The sequence below is a fragment of the Tupaia chinensis genome, unplaced genomic scaffold (genome assembly GCF_000334495.1).
Source record: "Tupaia chinensis unplaced genomic scaffold, TupChi_1.0 Scaffold140380_1, whole genome shotgun sequence".
Taxonomy (NCBI): domain Eukaryota; kingdom Metazoa; phylum Chordata; class Mammalia; order Scandentia; family Tupaiidae; genus Tupaia; species Tupaia belangeri.
Window position 1 is genome coordinate 55,163 of NW_006200257.1, and position 15,766 is coordinate 70,928.

The 15,766-nt window shown below is 37.5% G+C and overlaps 1 long non-coding RNA gene across 1 annotated transcript; it reads right to left on the reverse strand.

The window, feature by feature from the left end:
* Positions 1–9,878: 9,878 nt before the first annotated feature.
* LOC102476290 (uncharacterized) lies at positions 9,879–15,539 on the reverse strand. The gene is made up of 3 exons (XR_336634.1): positions 15,381–15,539; positions 11,328–11,430; positions 9,879–9,977 (listed from the first exon to the last, which is right to left on the reverse strand). It is a non-coding gene; the product is annotated as an uncharacterized LOC102476290 (long non-coding RNA).
* Between the last annotated feature and the right edge of the window lie 227 nt (positions 15,540–15,766).

Genomic DNA, 15,766 nt, shown 5'->3' on the forward strand with positions numbered 1-15,766 from the left:
CATTCTCCTCTTGGGATCTTGGGCATGCACGCACTCGCACCTGATGTGAGTTTAAGCCACTGGGTCTGGAACTGGAACCATGGTTGACTACATGGGAGTCCAGTGACATAGCCAACTGCTGGTCCCTAATTGTTAAGTTTCTTGTTGAAAGCATAACCTCTTTGTGACTAAGACATAGGGACAATTTTCATTAAACAATCCACACACCTAAATTGGATTTTTTTTCAATTTATTCATCTTTTTTTTGATATAGGTCATGTGCACTTGCTAGAGAAAAACAGAGAGAGATAGAGAGTGAGAAATCACCTCCCAGGGGGATAGGTAGGCCACGACCCCTTCTCTTCCATTCTCCTCTTAGGATTTTGGGCATGTCTGCACATATACCCAACAGCCTAAGGGAATGCAAAAAAAAAAAAATCCCTGCACAAGATGCCATGAGAGTTGAGTTACACCTCTGCCTATTCATGATGATGGCATAGTGGAGAGGTTTGCAAATCGCAACATAGAGGTCATAGGCCATTCCTGTGAGGATGAAGACTTCAACACTCCCAAAAAAGTGTGTGATAAAAAGTTGTGTCATGCAGTTTTTGTAGGAAATGACTTTATATATGTAATTAAGTCAGTCATCAGTTTGGGAAACACAGTGAAAGTGTAGAAAAGGTTGGAGAAGAAGTATGTGGGCTGACTGATTAGCTGACTGCATGAGATAGAAATCATAATAATCAGGTTTCTTAACCAAATAGTTAGGTAACAGAGTAAAAAAAAAAAAATAGAAAGCAGAGGATCTGAACTTTCTTGTTCTGGAAAAGATCCAAGAGAATAAATTCAGTAATATTATTACTTTTTTCCATGATATACTGCAATTACAGATGGCTCTGGGAAGCTACCTGAAATAATAAAATTAATGATTGGTCATTTATAAGCAATGGAAATCAAATATCTAATTTAAGTGATGTAAACACATTATTAAAGACCTGAGCCATGTTTAACAAAGAAACTTTGAGTATTTGTGATAACATTCTTTCAAAAACTAAGGATATAAAATCTATAGAAATTTCCACCCTAAAAACACATAAGATTTTTCTCAGGCCCGCATGGTACTTTCTCAAAGATTGATCACATGATAGGACATAAAACCAGCCTTTACAGATAGAAAAGTCATAGAAACTATAGCCAGCAACTTCTCCAACCATGATGCAATTAAACTTGATATTAATCTCAAGAAAAGCCTTCAAAAATATACAAATACATAAAAACTAAATACCCTACTTTTAAATGATTCCATGACTACTGCAGAGATTAAGATGGAAATCAAAAGGTTCATGGAAACTAGTGATACTGAGTATACAAGTTTCCATAATCTATGGGGTATTGCAAAAAGCAGTCATAAGCGGAAAGTTCATAGCAATTAATGCACACAAGAAAAAGATGGAAAGGTGGCAAAAGCACAACCTAACATCATACCTCAGGGAATAGGAAAAAATAACAAAAAAATCCAAAAAATGCCAAGAGAAAAGAAATAATAAAGATTCGAGCAGAAATAAATGAAATAGAAAATAAGTGAACTATACAGGAAATAAACAAAAGCAAAAGCTAGTTCTTTGAAAAGACAAACAAGATTGACACACCATTAGCCAGATTAATTAAGAAGAAGAGAGAAAGGAACTAGATAAGCCAAATCTGCAATGAATAAGGCAACATTACAACATACATAACAGAAATACAAAACATCATTAGAGGATATTATGAGTGACTTTATGCCAACAAAGAAGAAAACCTGGATGAGATAGACAAATTCCTGGACACATATAATCTTCCAAGATTGACTCAGGAGGACATAGAAAGCCTGAATAGACCTATAACAAGAAATGAGATTGAATCAGTAATAAATAATCTCCCAACAAAGAAAAGTTCAGGCCCCCATGGCTTCACTGATGAATTTTACAAAACTTTTAAAGAAGAGGTAACCCCTCACCCCATCATACTCACACTGTTTCTAGAGATACAAACTAAGAAACCCTTCCAAATTCATTCTATGAAACCTCCATTATCCTCATTTCCAAAATGGATAAGGCTATGAAAAAAAGGAAGACTACAGACCTATATTCCTGATGAATATAGATGCAAAAATTCTCAACAAGATACTTGCTAACCATATTCAACAGCATATAAAAAAGGTTATTCATCACAACCAGGTAAACTTTATACCAGAGATTCAAGGGTGGTACAACATATGCAAAACCATAAATGTAATACACTATATTAACAGAAAAAAAAGATAAAAAACATATGATCATTTCAATCAATGCAGACAAAAGTATTCAACAAAATATAACATGACTTTATGATTAAGATTCTCAGAAAAATTGGCATAGGAGGACCATTTCTCAGCATAATAAAAGCCATTTATGAAAAACCTACAGCTAGCATTATACTGAATGAGGAAAAGCTTTCTTTTCCACTAAAAACTGGTTCAAGACAAGGCTGCCCACTTTCTCCACTCCTATTCAATATAGTACTAGAAGTTCTAACCAATGCAATCAGACAAAAGAAGGAAATAAAAGGCATTCCAATAGATAAAGAAAAGCAGAAATTATCTCTGTTTGCAGATGACATGATTGTATACATAGAAGACCCACTAACATCTCTGTATACAAACAACAAGCAGACAGAGACAGAATGAAGAATGCAATCCCATGTACCATAGCCACAGGAAGTATAAGATACTTAGGAGTAAAACTAACAAAGAAAGTCAAAGACCTCTACAAGGAAAACTATGAAAACATTAAAAAGAAAATTGAAAAGGACACTAAAAAGTGAAAGGACATCTCATGTCACTGGATTGGCAAAATAAATATAATCAAAATGGGGGACCATCAGTTAGCATAATGGGTATGTCACTGGACTCTCATGTAGTCAACTGTGGTTCAAGTCCCGGACCTAGTGGCTTAAACTCACGCCGGGCACATGTGCATTCATGCCCAAGATCCTGGGGGGAGAATGGAGGAGAAGGGATTGCAACATAGCCATCCCCCCTCAGGGGTGATTTCTCGCTTTCTGTCTCTCTCTGTCTTTCCAGAGAGTGCATGCACCCTATAGCAAAAACCTCTCAAAAATAATATAATCAAAATGACAATCCTACCCAAATTAGTATGCATGTTTAATTCAATCCCAATAAAATTACAAGATACATTCTTTTTGGGTTTTTTTGGAAAGGTTTTTGCTAATATCACAAACCACAAAACTACTGGTGGTAAACACTGGAGAAACTTGGAGACACTGGGGTAGGCAAAGACTTCTTAAGCAAGACCCTCAAAGCACAGGCAATAATTCCCCAAATAGACAGGTGAGATCACATCAGATTAAGGAGTTTCTGCATAGCAAAGGACACTGTAATTAGTGTGAACCAACAACTCTCAGAATGATAGAGAATTTTTATTAACTGTGCCTCAGATAAGGGACTGATAACTAGAATACATAGGGAACTCAAGCAGCTTACCCAGAAGAAAATTATTAACCCAATTGATAGATGAGAAAATTAGCTAAATAAACAACTCTCTAAGGAGGATATATGAACAGCCAAAAAGCATATTTAAAAAGGCTCAACATTCCTCATTGTAAGTGAGTTGCAGATTAAAACCACAAAGAGATACCACCTAACACCAGTCAGATTGGTGAAGATTAAAAAAATAATAATAAGTGCTGGAGGGGATGTGGTGAGTGGAGAATACTCCTACACTGTTGGTAAGAATGTAAATTGGTCCAGCCATTATGGAAAATGATGTAGAGGTTCCTCAAAGACCTTCAAATAAAACTACCATATGATCTAGCAATTGCACTCCTGGGTATCTACCCAAAGGATAAGAGAGTACTCAGTCAGAAAAGTGCTTGTACATCTATATTCATTGCAGCCTTACTCACAATTGCTAAGACATGGAACCAATCCAAATGTCCATTGATAGATGAATGGATTGAAAAATTGTGGCACATATACTCCATGAAATACTATTCAGCCATAAAAAATATTTGGAATTTGATAGAAATTGGAGAAATATGGAAGATATGTTGCTGAGTGAAGCAAGTCAGGCTATGAAATAGAAACGTTCTGTGTCTCCACTTAACATATACTGACTGTCTGCACTCTATGGGAGTGACTGAAAGACTGGAGAACATAAAAGTATTAAAAATTGCAATGTACACTAGGGACAAAGTGGAAAGAGAGTGTGAAAGGAGAAAAGTGTAGGAAATTGGGGAGGGGGGATGATGAGGTAAGAATCATGTGGGACATGGATAAGGTTTATTGTCTGTGGAGGAGGATGTATATGGAGGTCTCAACTGGGTTGGACTGAGATGTACATCATGCTGGGTAAAGTGACTTCACAATATAAATGATGTATAGTGATTTAATGTATGAAAAAATAAGATATAGTGATTAATTAGATACTCTCCTAGTTTTTTGTAATTTAAATTAGTTTATAAAGAAGTGGGAAAATTATGATGTTGAAGAATAAATTAGTAAAGTAGTTTCAAATAGTTTTAACTAGTGTGAACATATGATATGACATCTAACCTGGAGGATTTTGAGTGAAATAGGGCACTATCAATAACACACTATGGGCCAGCCTCAATGCTGCAGGCAGTGGGGGAGCTGCTATGTGATGCTTGAGGACAGATGATAAAGTTCCAAGTTTGTGTCATTGGGCCTACCTGAACACATTGGCATACCTGCAACACCACTGATCCTGGCTGACTAGAACTGGGAGGAGAATTAAAGACTGTAAGGTGGTCCCTCTTTCTTGCTTCATGGAAATAAACAAACTTACTAATGATGATGATGATGATCCTGTGATAATAGGCATAACCAAGAATTTTCCAGGAGCAGCCAAGATGTTGGTTTCATATCAGTGATGAGCCTTCCTCATCTCTGTATTGCTTATGGAAAATTGTGTACTTTGCAAAAACACATAATATAACTAATTGGAAAGAGAGATTTGAAGTAACTTTGAAACCAATGGAGAATTATTTGAAAATAGATTGTTGGAGTATGGGTGTTTATAAATGGGTATATATAAATACCATATGGGTATTTGTAATGCAACTCTTTACTATACTACCAATTTAGAGAAGCATCTTGTAATGTTAGCATTTAAAAAAGAAATTTAAGAGATCAGCAGGTGGCATGACAGTTAAGGCACTGGATTCACACATGGTTGACTATGGTTCTAGTTCTAGACCCAGTGTCTTGTTTCTCACTTTCTCTCCCTATCTGGTCAAATTAAACAAAACAAAACAAAACAAACAAACAATTAATTAATTTAATTTAATGAACAATTTTTTTAAAAAAGAAACTTAAAGTTTAGAGTTATGAAAAAAGAAAACTCAAAATTTGTTTTAAAAATACATGGTAATTGATTAATCATAATAACAAAAAATAACAATTGTTAAATTCTTATTAAGAAGTCACTGCTGGGACCAGCAGTTAGCATAATGGCTATGTTGCTGGACTCCCATGTAGTTGACTGAGGTTCGCGTTCTGGACCCGGTGGCTTAAAACTCACGCTGGGCACATGTGCGTGCATGCCCAAGATCCTGAGAGGAGAATGGAGGAGAAGGGATTGCAGTGTGGCCATCATCCTGGGGCGGGTGATGTCTCACTCTCTGTCTCTCTCTGTCTGTCTGGCAAGTGCACGTACCCTGTAGCAAACAAACAAACAAACAAACAAAAAACCTCTCCAAAAAAATCAAAGCAGAGCCCCAAGAAATAAGAGAAAGCCAGGAACTCTCCAAAAAAAATCAAAGCAGAGCCCCAAGAAATAGGGGAAAGTCAGGAAATATTTCTCTCACAAAGGAACATAATAACTCTTCATCAACAATGGATAAAAGACAAGAGATAACAGAAATGTCAGAGAAAACAATCACAAGACTCATTGTAATGAAACTCAATGAAATGCAAGAGATTAGAAAATCCTTTCACAGGGTATCAGTAGTTGGCATAATTACTATGTCACTGGACTCCCATGTAGTTAACTGCAGTTTGAGTCCAGACCCGGTGGCTTAAACTCATGCTGGGTGCATGTGTGTGTGCCCAAGATCCTGAGAGGAGAATGGAGGAGAAGGGATTGTGGTATGGCCATCCACTTTCTATCTCTCTGTCTTTCTGGTGAGTGCATGTGCCCTAAGCCAAAAACTTCTACAAAAAAAAAAAAAGGAAAAAAAAAGGATTCATGACTTGAAGGACGAGTTCCATAGAAAGACTGACACCCTGAAAAAAAATAAGACAGAACTTCTTTTTTATTTATTTTTTTCTTTTTTTGGAGAAGTTTTTGCTATACAGCACATGCACTCACCAGAAAGACAGAGAGACAGAAAGCAAGAAATCACCCCCTGGAGGATGGCCATGCCGCAATCCCTTCTCTTCCATTCTCCCCTCGAGATCTTAGGCACACATGCACATGAGCCCAGTGTGAGTTTTAAGCCACTGGGTCCAGGACTCGAACCACGAGTCAACTACATATGAGTTCAGCAACATAGCCATTATGCTAACCTCTGGACCCAAGACAGAACTTCTGAAGGTAAAGAATATGAGGCAAAAAAATAAAAAAACTCCCTCAACAGTATTAACAACAGATTAGACCATGGAGAATGTAGAATCATTGACATTGAAAACAAGACCTTCAAATTAGTATATGTTACTAAATAGAACAGAAGAATAACCTAGGATTACATAGGGGAAATCCCAGACACCATTAAATGAAGAAAAAGTCACATTATGTACCCCAGAATATGAAGAGTCAGGTAAAGACATAGAAAATCTTTCATGATATAGTAACTGAAAATGTTCAAATTTAGAGGCATACAGATTTCCAAATTCAGTCAATACAAAGGACGACAAATAGATGTAAAATCATCTCCAAGAAATAATAGTGCCAAATTGGTAAAAATCAAAGACAAAGACAATATTTAAAAAATGGCAAAAGAGAAATGCTAGGTTATATACAAAGGTTACCCAATTACACTAATATCAGACCTCTCTCTTATTTATTTATTTATTTATTTATTTATTTATTTAATTTTTGAAAGAGATTTTTGCTATAGGACGTCTGCGCTTGCCAGACAGAGAGAGGCAGAGAGACAGGAAGTGAGAAATTACCCCCCCAGAGGAGATGGCCTTGCCACAATTCCTTCTCCATTATCTTGGGATCTTGGAAACGCACACACAAGCGGCATAGCATGAGGTTTATGTCACCAGGTCAGAGACCTGAAGAGCAAATACATGGGAGTCCAGCAACATAACCATTACACCATCTATTGGTTCCCTGTTGGACCTCTTAACTGAAATAATGCAGTCAAGGAAAGAATAGGGAGACATTTTTTAAACTCTGAAAGAAAAACTATTTCAACCAAGAGTACTATACCTGGTAAGATTATTCATCAAATGGGAAGGAGAAATAAAATCATTCCCAGATAAACAAATACTGAACAAATTCACTGCAACTAAAGCAACCTTCAGGAAATACTACACCACGAAAACTAAAGGGAGATAAATAGAAGTAAGAGAATACAAAAGAATTAGGGAGAAAAAGATTAGTGAAAGGACAGGGATAAATCCTCACATATTAAAAATAACACTGTGTTTCAGGATTAAATTTCCCAATTAAAAGGCAAAAAATTCAGATTCAACTATTTTTACACACAAGCGGGTTTAGTACAAATTCACCAATTATTTGATAAATAGTTGTCTCCACAGATTTCATATTTCACTTACACATTTAGACAGAAAGTCCAAAATGTTAAAAGTAGCTGAGTCTTCCACAAAACAAATAATGATAAGTGCTGGAGAGGATGGGGTGAAAGGGGGACACTCCTACACTGTTGGTGGGGATTTAAATTGGTCCAGCCACTGTGAAGAATGGTATGGAGATTTCTCAAAGAACTTCAAATAGAACTACCATATGATCCAGAAATTCCACTCCTGGATATCTACCAAAAGGATTCAGTAGGAAAAACACTTTCACAACTATTTTCATTGCAGCATTATTCACAATTATTAAGACATGGAACCAACCCAAATGTCCACAAATGGATGAATGGATTGAAAAATTGTGGCACATATATTCCATGGAATGATATTCATGCATAAAGAAAAACGAGGCCCTGGAATTTGATAGAAAGTGGACAGATATGGAAGATGTGTGCTGAGTGAAGCAAGAAAGGCTATGAAAGAGAGACATTGTATATCTCCACTTAACATATTCCAACTCTCTATGGGAGAGACTGAAAGACTGGGGAACATAAAAGTATTAAAAATTGTAATGGACAATAAAGACAAAGTGGAAGAGAGTGTGGGAAGGGAGGATCATAGGAAAGGAAATTTTGGGGAAAAATGGAGAGGTAAGACAATTGTGGGATAGAAATAAAACTTATCTGTTGACGAGGAATGTTAAGTTTATCTCTCTTATAAAAAATCTATCTTCACTAATTTATGAGACTTGTCTGATGCTTTAATCATTTTGTTTTTCTTTAGAACTATATTTCATAGTAAAGAACATCATATATATCTAATGTATATTTACAAAATAATCAGTTGCAAATTTCAAATGTTAATGACACAATGTAATGTTAAGTTTTGAAGGTGGTGAATACGTTTATATTTTCAATTTAGTTATTACACACTATATAATACTTTAAAAAAACATACTGTCTCCTATAGAGATGTATAATGATTTTATATAATCACAAATTACAATAAATATTGAAAAATAACTTAATAAATAACAGAAAGTGGGAGTGATGGTGTCCAGTCACTGAACAACATTCACAGGGAATCAGCACAAAGAGTCATCTGACTGGGATCAATAATATTACAACTATTCCAGGAACAAAATACAGGGTGTGTAAATTTTGCAGCAAAATTTGAGTTGCCATCTTCTCAGTATACTCCCACTTCCCATGGAAAGATGACCATGTTCCCCTGGCATCCCGATATGGCATTATTGACTATCTTGCTGATAAAGAACTAAAATCACATGAAGAGAATGGAAGAGAAGGGATTTCATCATGGCCATCCCCCCTAGGGGTGATTTCTCACCTCTCTTCTCTCTCTTTTTGTCTCTCTCTGGTAAGTGCATGTCCCTATAGCAAAAACTTGCAAAAAATAAAAGGAAAAAAAAAAGAATTATAATGCCAAGTTCTTAACTAGTCCTCAGCAGGTATGTCTTAAATCATCAAGAACACCATTAAAAATATCTATGACAGGCCACCTACAAAGGAACAGCAGCAACCAATTCTTTATGATGGTAAAGTCATATAGCAAGGTCCCAAGCTCACACCCCAAGATCTCCCTGTACATACCAGACACACATATGCCCATGTCCTGTCCAATTTAGTCTGAGAGTAGGTAGTTGCAAAACTGTGTTAGGGAGTGTATCTCTTTATTCTCTGTCTGTCTCTCTCTCTCTGAAGAAGAAATAAAAATAAACTTAAAAATAAACATCCCACTTTCATACCTCTCTTTCAGGTAGATGGCCTCCCTGGAGTTCTTCACCATTACCTGCTCCAAAACATGAACCATGAGTTGGAAAAGAGAAAAATGTTTGTGTGGAGTCAGGACCAACTGGGCACAGAAGAAAGAAAACCCTTCTGAAAACAAAACAAAACAAAATAACACAAAACAAAAAACATCAAAAAAGTTTAGAATTTCTTTTTTTGAAATAATTATTTTATTTAACTTTATTTATTTATTTATTTATTTTCATTTGACCAGAGAGAGACAGAGTGTGAGAGAGAAACAGAGAGATAGTAAGAAACCAAGCTGCCAGGCCCTGGACTCGAACCACAGTGGGCCACAGAGGGTCCAGTACCCTTAACCAACATGCTGCTTGCTGAAACCAGTATGTTTAGAACCGCTGGATCCAATATGTTTAGAACTTCTAAGGGCCATTATCCTCATCTCTGTGATGGAATCAGGTATTTGGCAACTGTTGAGCAGAACACAGGTTACCTGGTTTAGAAAGGTGGTCTCTTTTCTCGGCTCTTCTTCCATTTCTCCAACTCCTTTCCTTTGATTTAGAATTACTTCAATTAGACATAGCACAACATTGAATATCATTTTCAATAACGTTCTACGTTCCTGTAATCCTCACAACTGTATCCTTACACATTTTATCCACAGACTGAAAACATAGTTTCCATGTATAAGAGTACAGTAGAACCCAAGCTAAAAAGAGTTTCCTTATCCATTATGGAATCCTGCAGAGTTCTCAGCTGATATAATTCCCTTACTAATTTCAATTTTTCTCTACTTTTTCCTCTATTGGGTATCTTTGATCGTAAATACAATTCTCCTTGTATTTAAGTTTTTACCGTATGTCACAAGGCAGTGACAATTGTTCTTATAAAGTGGCAAAATAATTTTTGTGTATGTGGTTTAGCCAACATCAAATTACATAATTTGTAAGAATTATTACTGTTTTTCAATACCCCCAGACATGTTTACGTAAACTAAGTGTATGCATAATTAAACTAGCTCTGGGGCTCAGGAAATTTTTACTAACGCAGCATTATTTGCATTTTGCTTTTTCTTCTGGTAGAGCTCTCTCTCTCTCTCTCCCTCTCTCTCTCTCCCCATGTATATGTCTGTTATATGTATGTATATGTACATATAAAATATATATACACACATATACTATATGTAGATATATTATATACATATATCATACTCACATATATGTGTACATATAATATATACATATATAATATGCTTATTATATACATATATTATATACATATATATGTTATATACATATTATATACATATATATTATATACATGTATATTGTATACATGTATACAATTATAAATGTATATATATAATATGTATACACACACACACACACATATATATATATATATATATTATACAAAAAATACATATATCTTCTGGTAACGTTTTTATATTTCTATGTTAATTGGGCCTAAGCATACACTATACAAATATTAGAAACTGGGACCAGCAGTTAGCATAATGGCTATATTGCTGGACTCCCCAGTAGTCGACCACTGTGGACCCGGTGACTTAAATCACATTGGGCACGTGTGCATGCGTGCCCAAAATCCCAACAGGAGAATGGAGGACAAGAGATTGTGGCGTGGCCATTGCCCCTGGGGGGTAATTTCCCACTTTCTGTCTCTCTGTCTCTCTCTGTCTTTCTGGCGAGCACACCTGCCCTATAATAAAAACCTCTCCAAAAAAAGAAAAACAAATATTAGAAACCAAGAAAATCCAATACAGGCTTATTTAGACATTGATGTTCAGTGTCAAAACTCACTTTAAATTATGTATTTTTTTCAGTAGTCAACTTGACTTTTTCCTCTGCCTTTGAAACCTCCTTTTCATTCTATATCTGCTTAAGTTCCCTCATTAACAGCTTCCTAAATTGGGGAAGAAACAACACATTATTCAGTAGCCCACATGCAAAATTGTCCTTCTTACCTCCTAGCAGTCTCAAGGCCTTGATTCAAAGGTTTCCTCCTACCCTCCTCTGCACAAGCACAGAATGACAAACACAGCGAGAGGGAAGAATCAAAGGCACCCAGGAGAGATGAAGAATAATCAAACTCTTAAAAATTAGTTGACCAAAGAAATCAAAAACAATTAGCTGATGACAATGTATATAGTAAGGTCTTTGTCTTGACTGATATGCATGGTATTTGTGCTGGAAAAACAATATTCTACACTGTAAAGATATATGTATTTAAATGTAAATTTAAAATTTTTAAAAAACAAAAAATCATACTCTGGCCTACAAGTAAGACATTGGCACTTGCAAGTTTCTTTGTGCTCTGCTCATTACTATAAAAGTCAGATAAGCTAAAAGCATCTATGTGAGGCATTAGGTGTCTTTCTTGGTCAGTTTTTTGATTGAGACAGTAAAAGTTCATTTTAGGTCAATGTGGAAAAGCAGGCCATCCAGCTCCTCACAACTACCCAACAGGGTGGGGCAGGGAATGAGGAAGCAGTATGCCTCCTGCTGTGGGGAGAGCTGCCCTCAGTAAAGGCTGGTGCCTCACAGAGAGTCAGCCTTACAGAGGTGATGGTAAGACATGGTGTCATTCACTCTGCACTTCACCCCCTGATATTTCTACATTTCAGGACAAAATTCCTGCCACCTCCTTCAAAGATCCTGGTTGAGAGAAGAGATGAATCCGTGTTGGCAACTGTACAGACATAAAAAGTGATCCAGGCTGCTCCAAAAAAGGATGTTAGACCCTGAAGTAGATTTCAGCTGGAACACCATAAGCTCAGTGTGGATTTATGTTAACAAAACTGCCTTCATTGATAGTGAACGTGATAAATGACTATGGCCTGGAAAGTTATATTTGCTATTATTAGCAAAGGACTCTGTACATGGTTTTGATTCAAAAGATTCTCCACTTTTCCATAGATCACGTGTAAAACTCAAAGATCTCTAGAAATCAAGGACAAAAATACTCTAGAGGTGTAAAATCATCAAAATAGTAACAATGAAAATATAATAATGAATTAGTTCGACATGTTATAAGGCATTTTTGATAAAGACCATAAAGATTTTAAAAACCTTATTTTTGTTATAATCCATTAGATGAAAAGCAACCTAGAAATGCAGACTATTTATAATTTTTCTGTTAATCGGGGCCAGCAGTGGGCATAGTGGTTAAGGTGTTGGAATTCCCACATGGCTGACCATGGTTTGAGTCCCGGACCTGGCAGCTTGCTTTCTCACTCTCCCTCTCTCTTTTTCTTTCTCTGGCAAAACTCATGTGAAAAATAATATTAATAATAATACTAAATAGATAGTTCTTTAAAAAATAATAATTTTTCTGTTAATAATCCACTTCTTTTTTTTTTTTGAAAACCTAAGATTCATAATGACGTCTAGAACCAAGCATTGTTTTACAAGGCTCCATAAAAAAAAACAAAAGACAAAAATCTTTGTAGTAATATGCCTCTTCAATCATCAAAAACCATCTTTGAAATGTGAATAGAGCTGGTTGTCTCCATGGATAAACACATAAACAAACACAGTCTTGTCCATTTCCTAAATGGCAAAAATTGTAGATAACCAAATCAGAAATAGAGGGGAAGAGAGTCAGAGAGAATTAACCGAGAGAAATGACAGAACTTTTGCAGAATGGATTTAGAAGTGTTTCCCAAACATGAGTCATCCCCAGAAGACTTCATAGAAAGACAACTAAATGAAATCCAGACAGGTTCTTATTTTTCCACCATGTAAGAAACACTTTCTCGACACCCTAGAACAAATTTTCTCTTTTGGAAGTGTTAAGTGCTGATCAGGTAGAGTCTATAAAATAATCTTGCCAAGATTTTGGAATATAATGAGAGCATCAGAAAACCATTTAAAAGAATTTTTATGACAGAAAATGCAAACAGAAAATCAACGGTGTTCTTTGAATGTTGCACCTTGCTCAGGAAACAGTGAACTTCCTGTACCCATGTCATCCCACCTATAGGCAGGGATAAATGGGAAGAAGACTGTGTCATAAAAGTTTTGATATAGTTGTTTTTATAGTTGTTCCCCCTACACTGTCCCTCTCATTGTGTTCAATATGATTTGTCACCTTCCCTGAATCCAAGTACAAAAATATGTGAGTATGATAAAATAAAATAGTTTGAGAGGGAGGGACAACATTCATATAATTTATCATTGTGTACTATAATTTTTAAACTTTATCATTATTATTGATCTCTTCTTGTGCCTAATTTACAAATTAAACTTGATCATTGATATGTATGTCTATATAGTCCCCAATTTAGAATGATTCTACTTAATACATTTTTTACTTTATAATAGTGCAAAAGGAATATGCTTGCAGAAGAAACAATATTTCAAGAATTCCATTTCTCCCATTTAGTACACTATTCAATAAAATATATGAGATAGTCTACACTTAAATATGAAATACATTTTGTGTTGAATGTTTTTCCACAACTATATGCTAAAGTAAGTATTCCTAGCATGTTTTAGGTAGGCTAGGTTATGCATGTTTGGTAGGTTAGGTATATTAAATTATTTTCAATTATGTTATTTTCAATATGGTGGGTTTTAGGGGACATAAACCATCAGAAGTTGGGGAACACATCTATACAAAAAGATTTAGCATGTACAGAATTGGGTGCTATTCCCAGTTTTCCCTGGAGGTTCTTAAAAATATACTCCACAGATAATGGGGAAAATATCGTATTTATTATTTTTCTTTTTGAGGGAAAAGATTTGTAAACTGTAGTAGCCTATTGAGACTATGTTGTTTTCTTCACTGAATTTTTTTTTATTAAGAATGTCCTCTTGAAATGGCAACTGTGGTTAGAATCTCGGTTTGTTCAGCCTGGAACACACAGGCTAATTGCATGTGCTGGAGAAGAGCTCGAGGGTCAGCGATGCCAAGGGCTGAAGGACTAGAGGAAGCGTATCTGAGTGTGAGCAGACCCCGTGGAGTGTGCTCATACCTTTCTCTCTCTTATGCACATGCATGTGCTCTACGGTGATTAAAGAAATGATTAGAAAAATGAATATATACACTGAAATATGTTGAATGAGGGTGGGAATAGAGCACGGTTCGTGCAACTATTTTCAAAGTGATGGACGGGTGAACTTTTGTACAGTTCTTGCAAATTTCTGAGATTATTTTAAAATAAAATGATGAGACCGTTGACTTCCTTGCACATCTTACGCTAGCCTTAAAAATATTTTTTCCAATCTAACGGGAAAAAGAAAGTCTTATTTTACCAAAACTTTTTTCATAGCACTAAGCCCCTTCAAACATACCATGCACCTTATTTACCATACCTACTGTATACTGTCTCTCTCTGTTTATTCAGTGATTCTTAATCCTTACCTCCCCAAGGAACATTTGACTTTCTGTACGAGGCAGACACCAAAAATGTGAAGAATGGCTGAAGGGATGACATCTACTGAGCCCTCAATGAATAACAGGGATGACCAACCTTACTGCCCCCCTACTGGAATATAGGGGCACCGGGGCAGAAAACTGAGCTCTGTGCACTGGGACATCTCAGAACCTGGGACAGTTCCCGGCAGGCACACAGCCTCCCTGAGGTGGTGTGCAGACACTAGCCCGGCCCTGAAGGGCGACAGTGGCTTCGGGGTCGGTGGTGTTCCATCCTCACGGCCACCTTACCGTCACTAAAGCAGGTTCCAGAGCTGGTCAGATGGGCGGCCCGGCCCAGGTCCACCGGCCCAGGAGGCTGGAGAGAAGGCCTGGGGCCCCGGGGCCGCTACGGGCCCCGGGGCCCGCTACTCGGGCTCCCCGTGGCTCACCTTGTCCTGGGGCTGCCTCTCCCTGAGATCTCTATGGACTCTCACCTCCCCGGCCGCCCAGACCAGCTAGTTCGGGGCTCGCCTCTCCTCCTGTCCTTCTAGGGGCGCCTCCCGGAGCTCTCCCTGCGGGGCTGGGCGAGGCTGTGAACCGCGGTCCGCTGGGGCAGAGGAAGCGCCAAGGCCAGACTCCCGGGGGGCGGTGTCCGGGGGAGGAGAGGCGAGCTCGGCGGCCGGCACAGTCCCTGGGTCCGCCCTGGGACCGGGTCACACCCAGATTGTGACGTCAGTGACCGCCCAAGGACGCGGAGGGGAGGGAGTGCCAGGGGCGTCTCCGACGCGCCTTGGCCTCCACCGGCGGACAAGGGAATGCTGGAGGGGAGCGGGTCAGAGGCCGGGCTGCCCCTGCCGCCGCTGCTGGCCCGCCGGGGCCC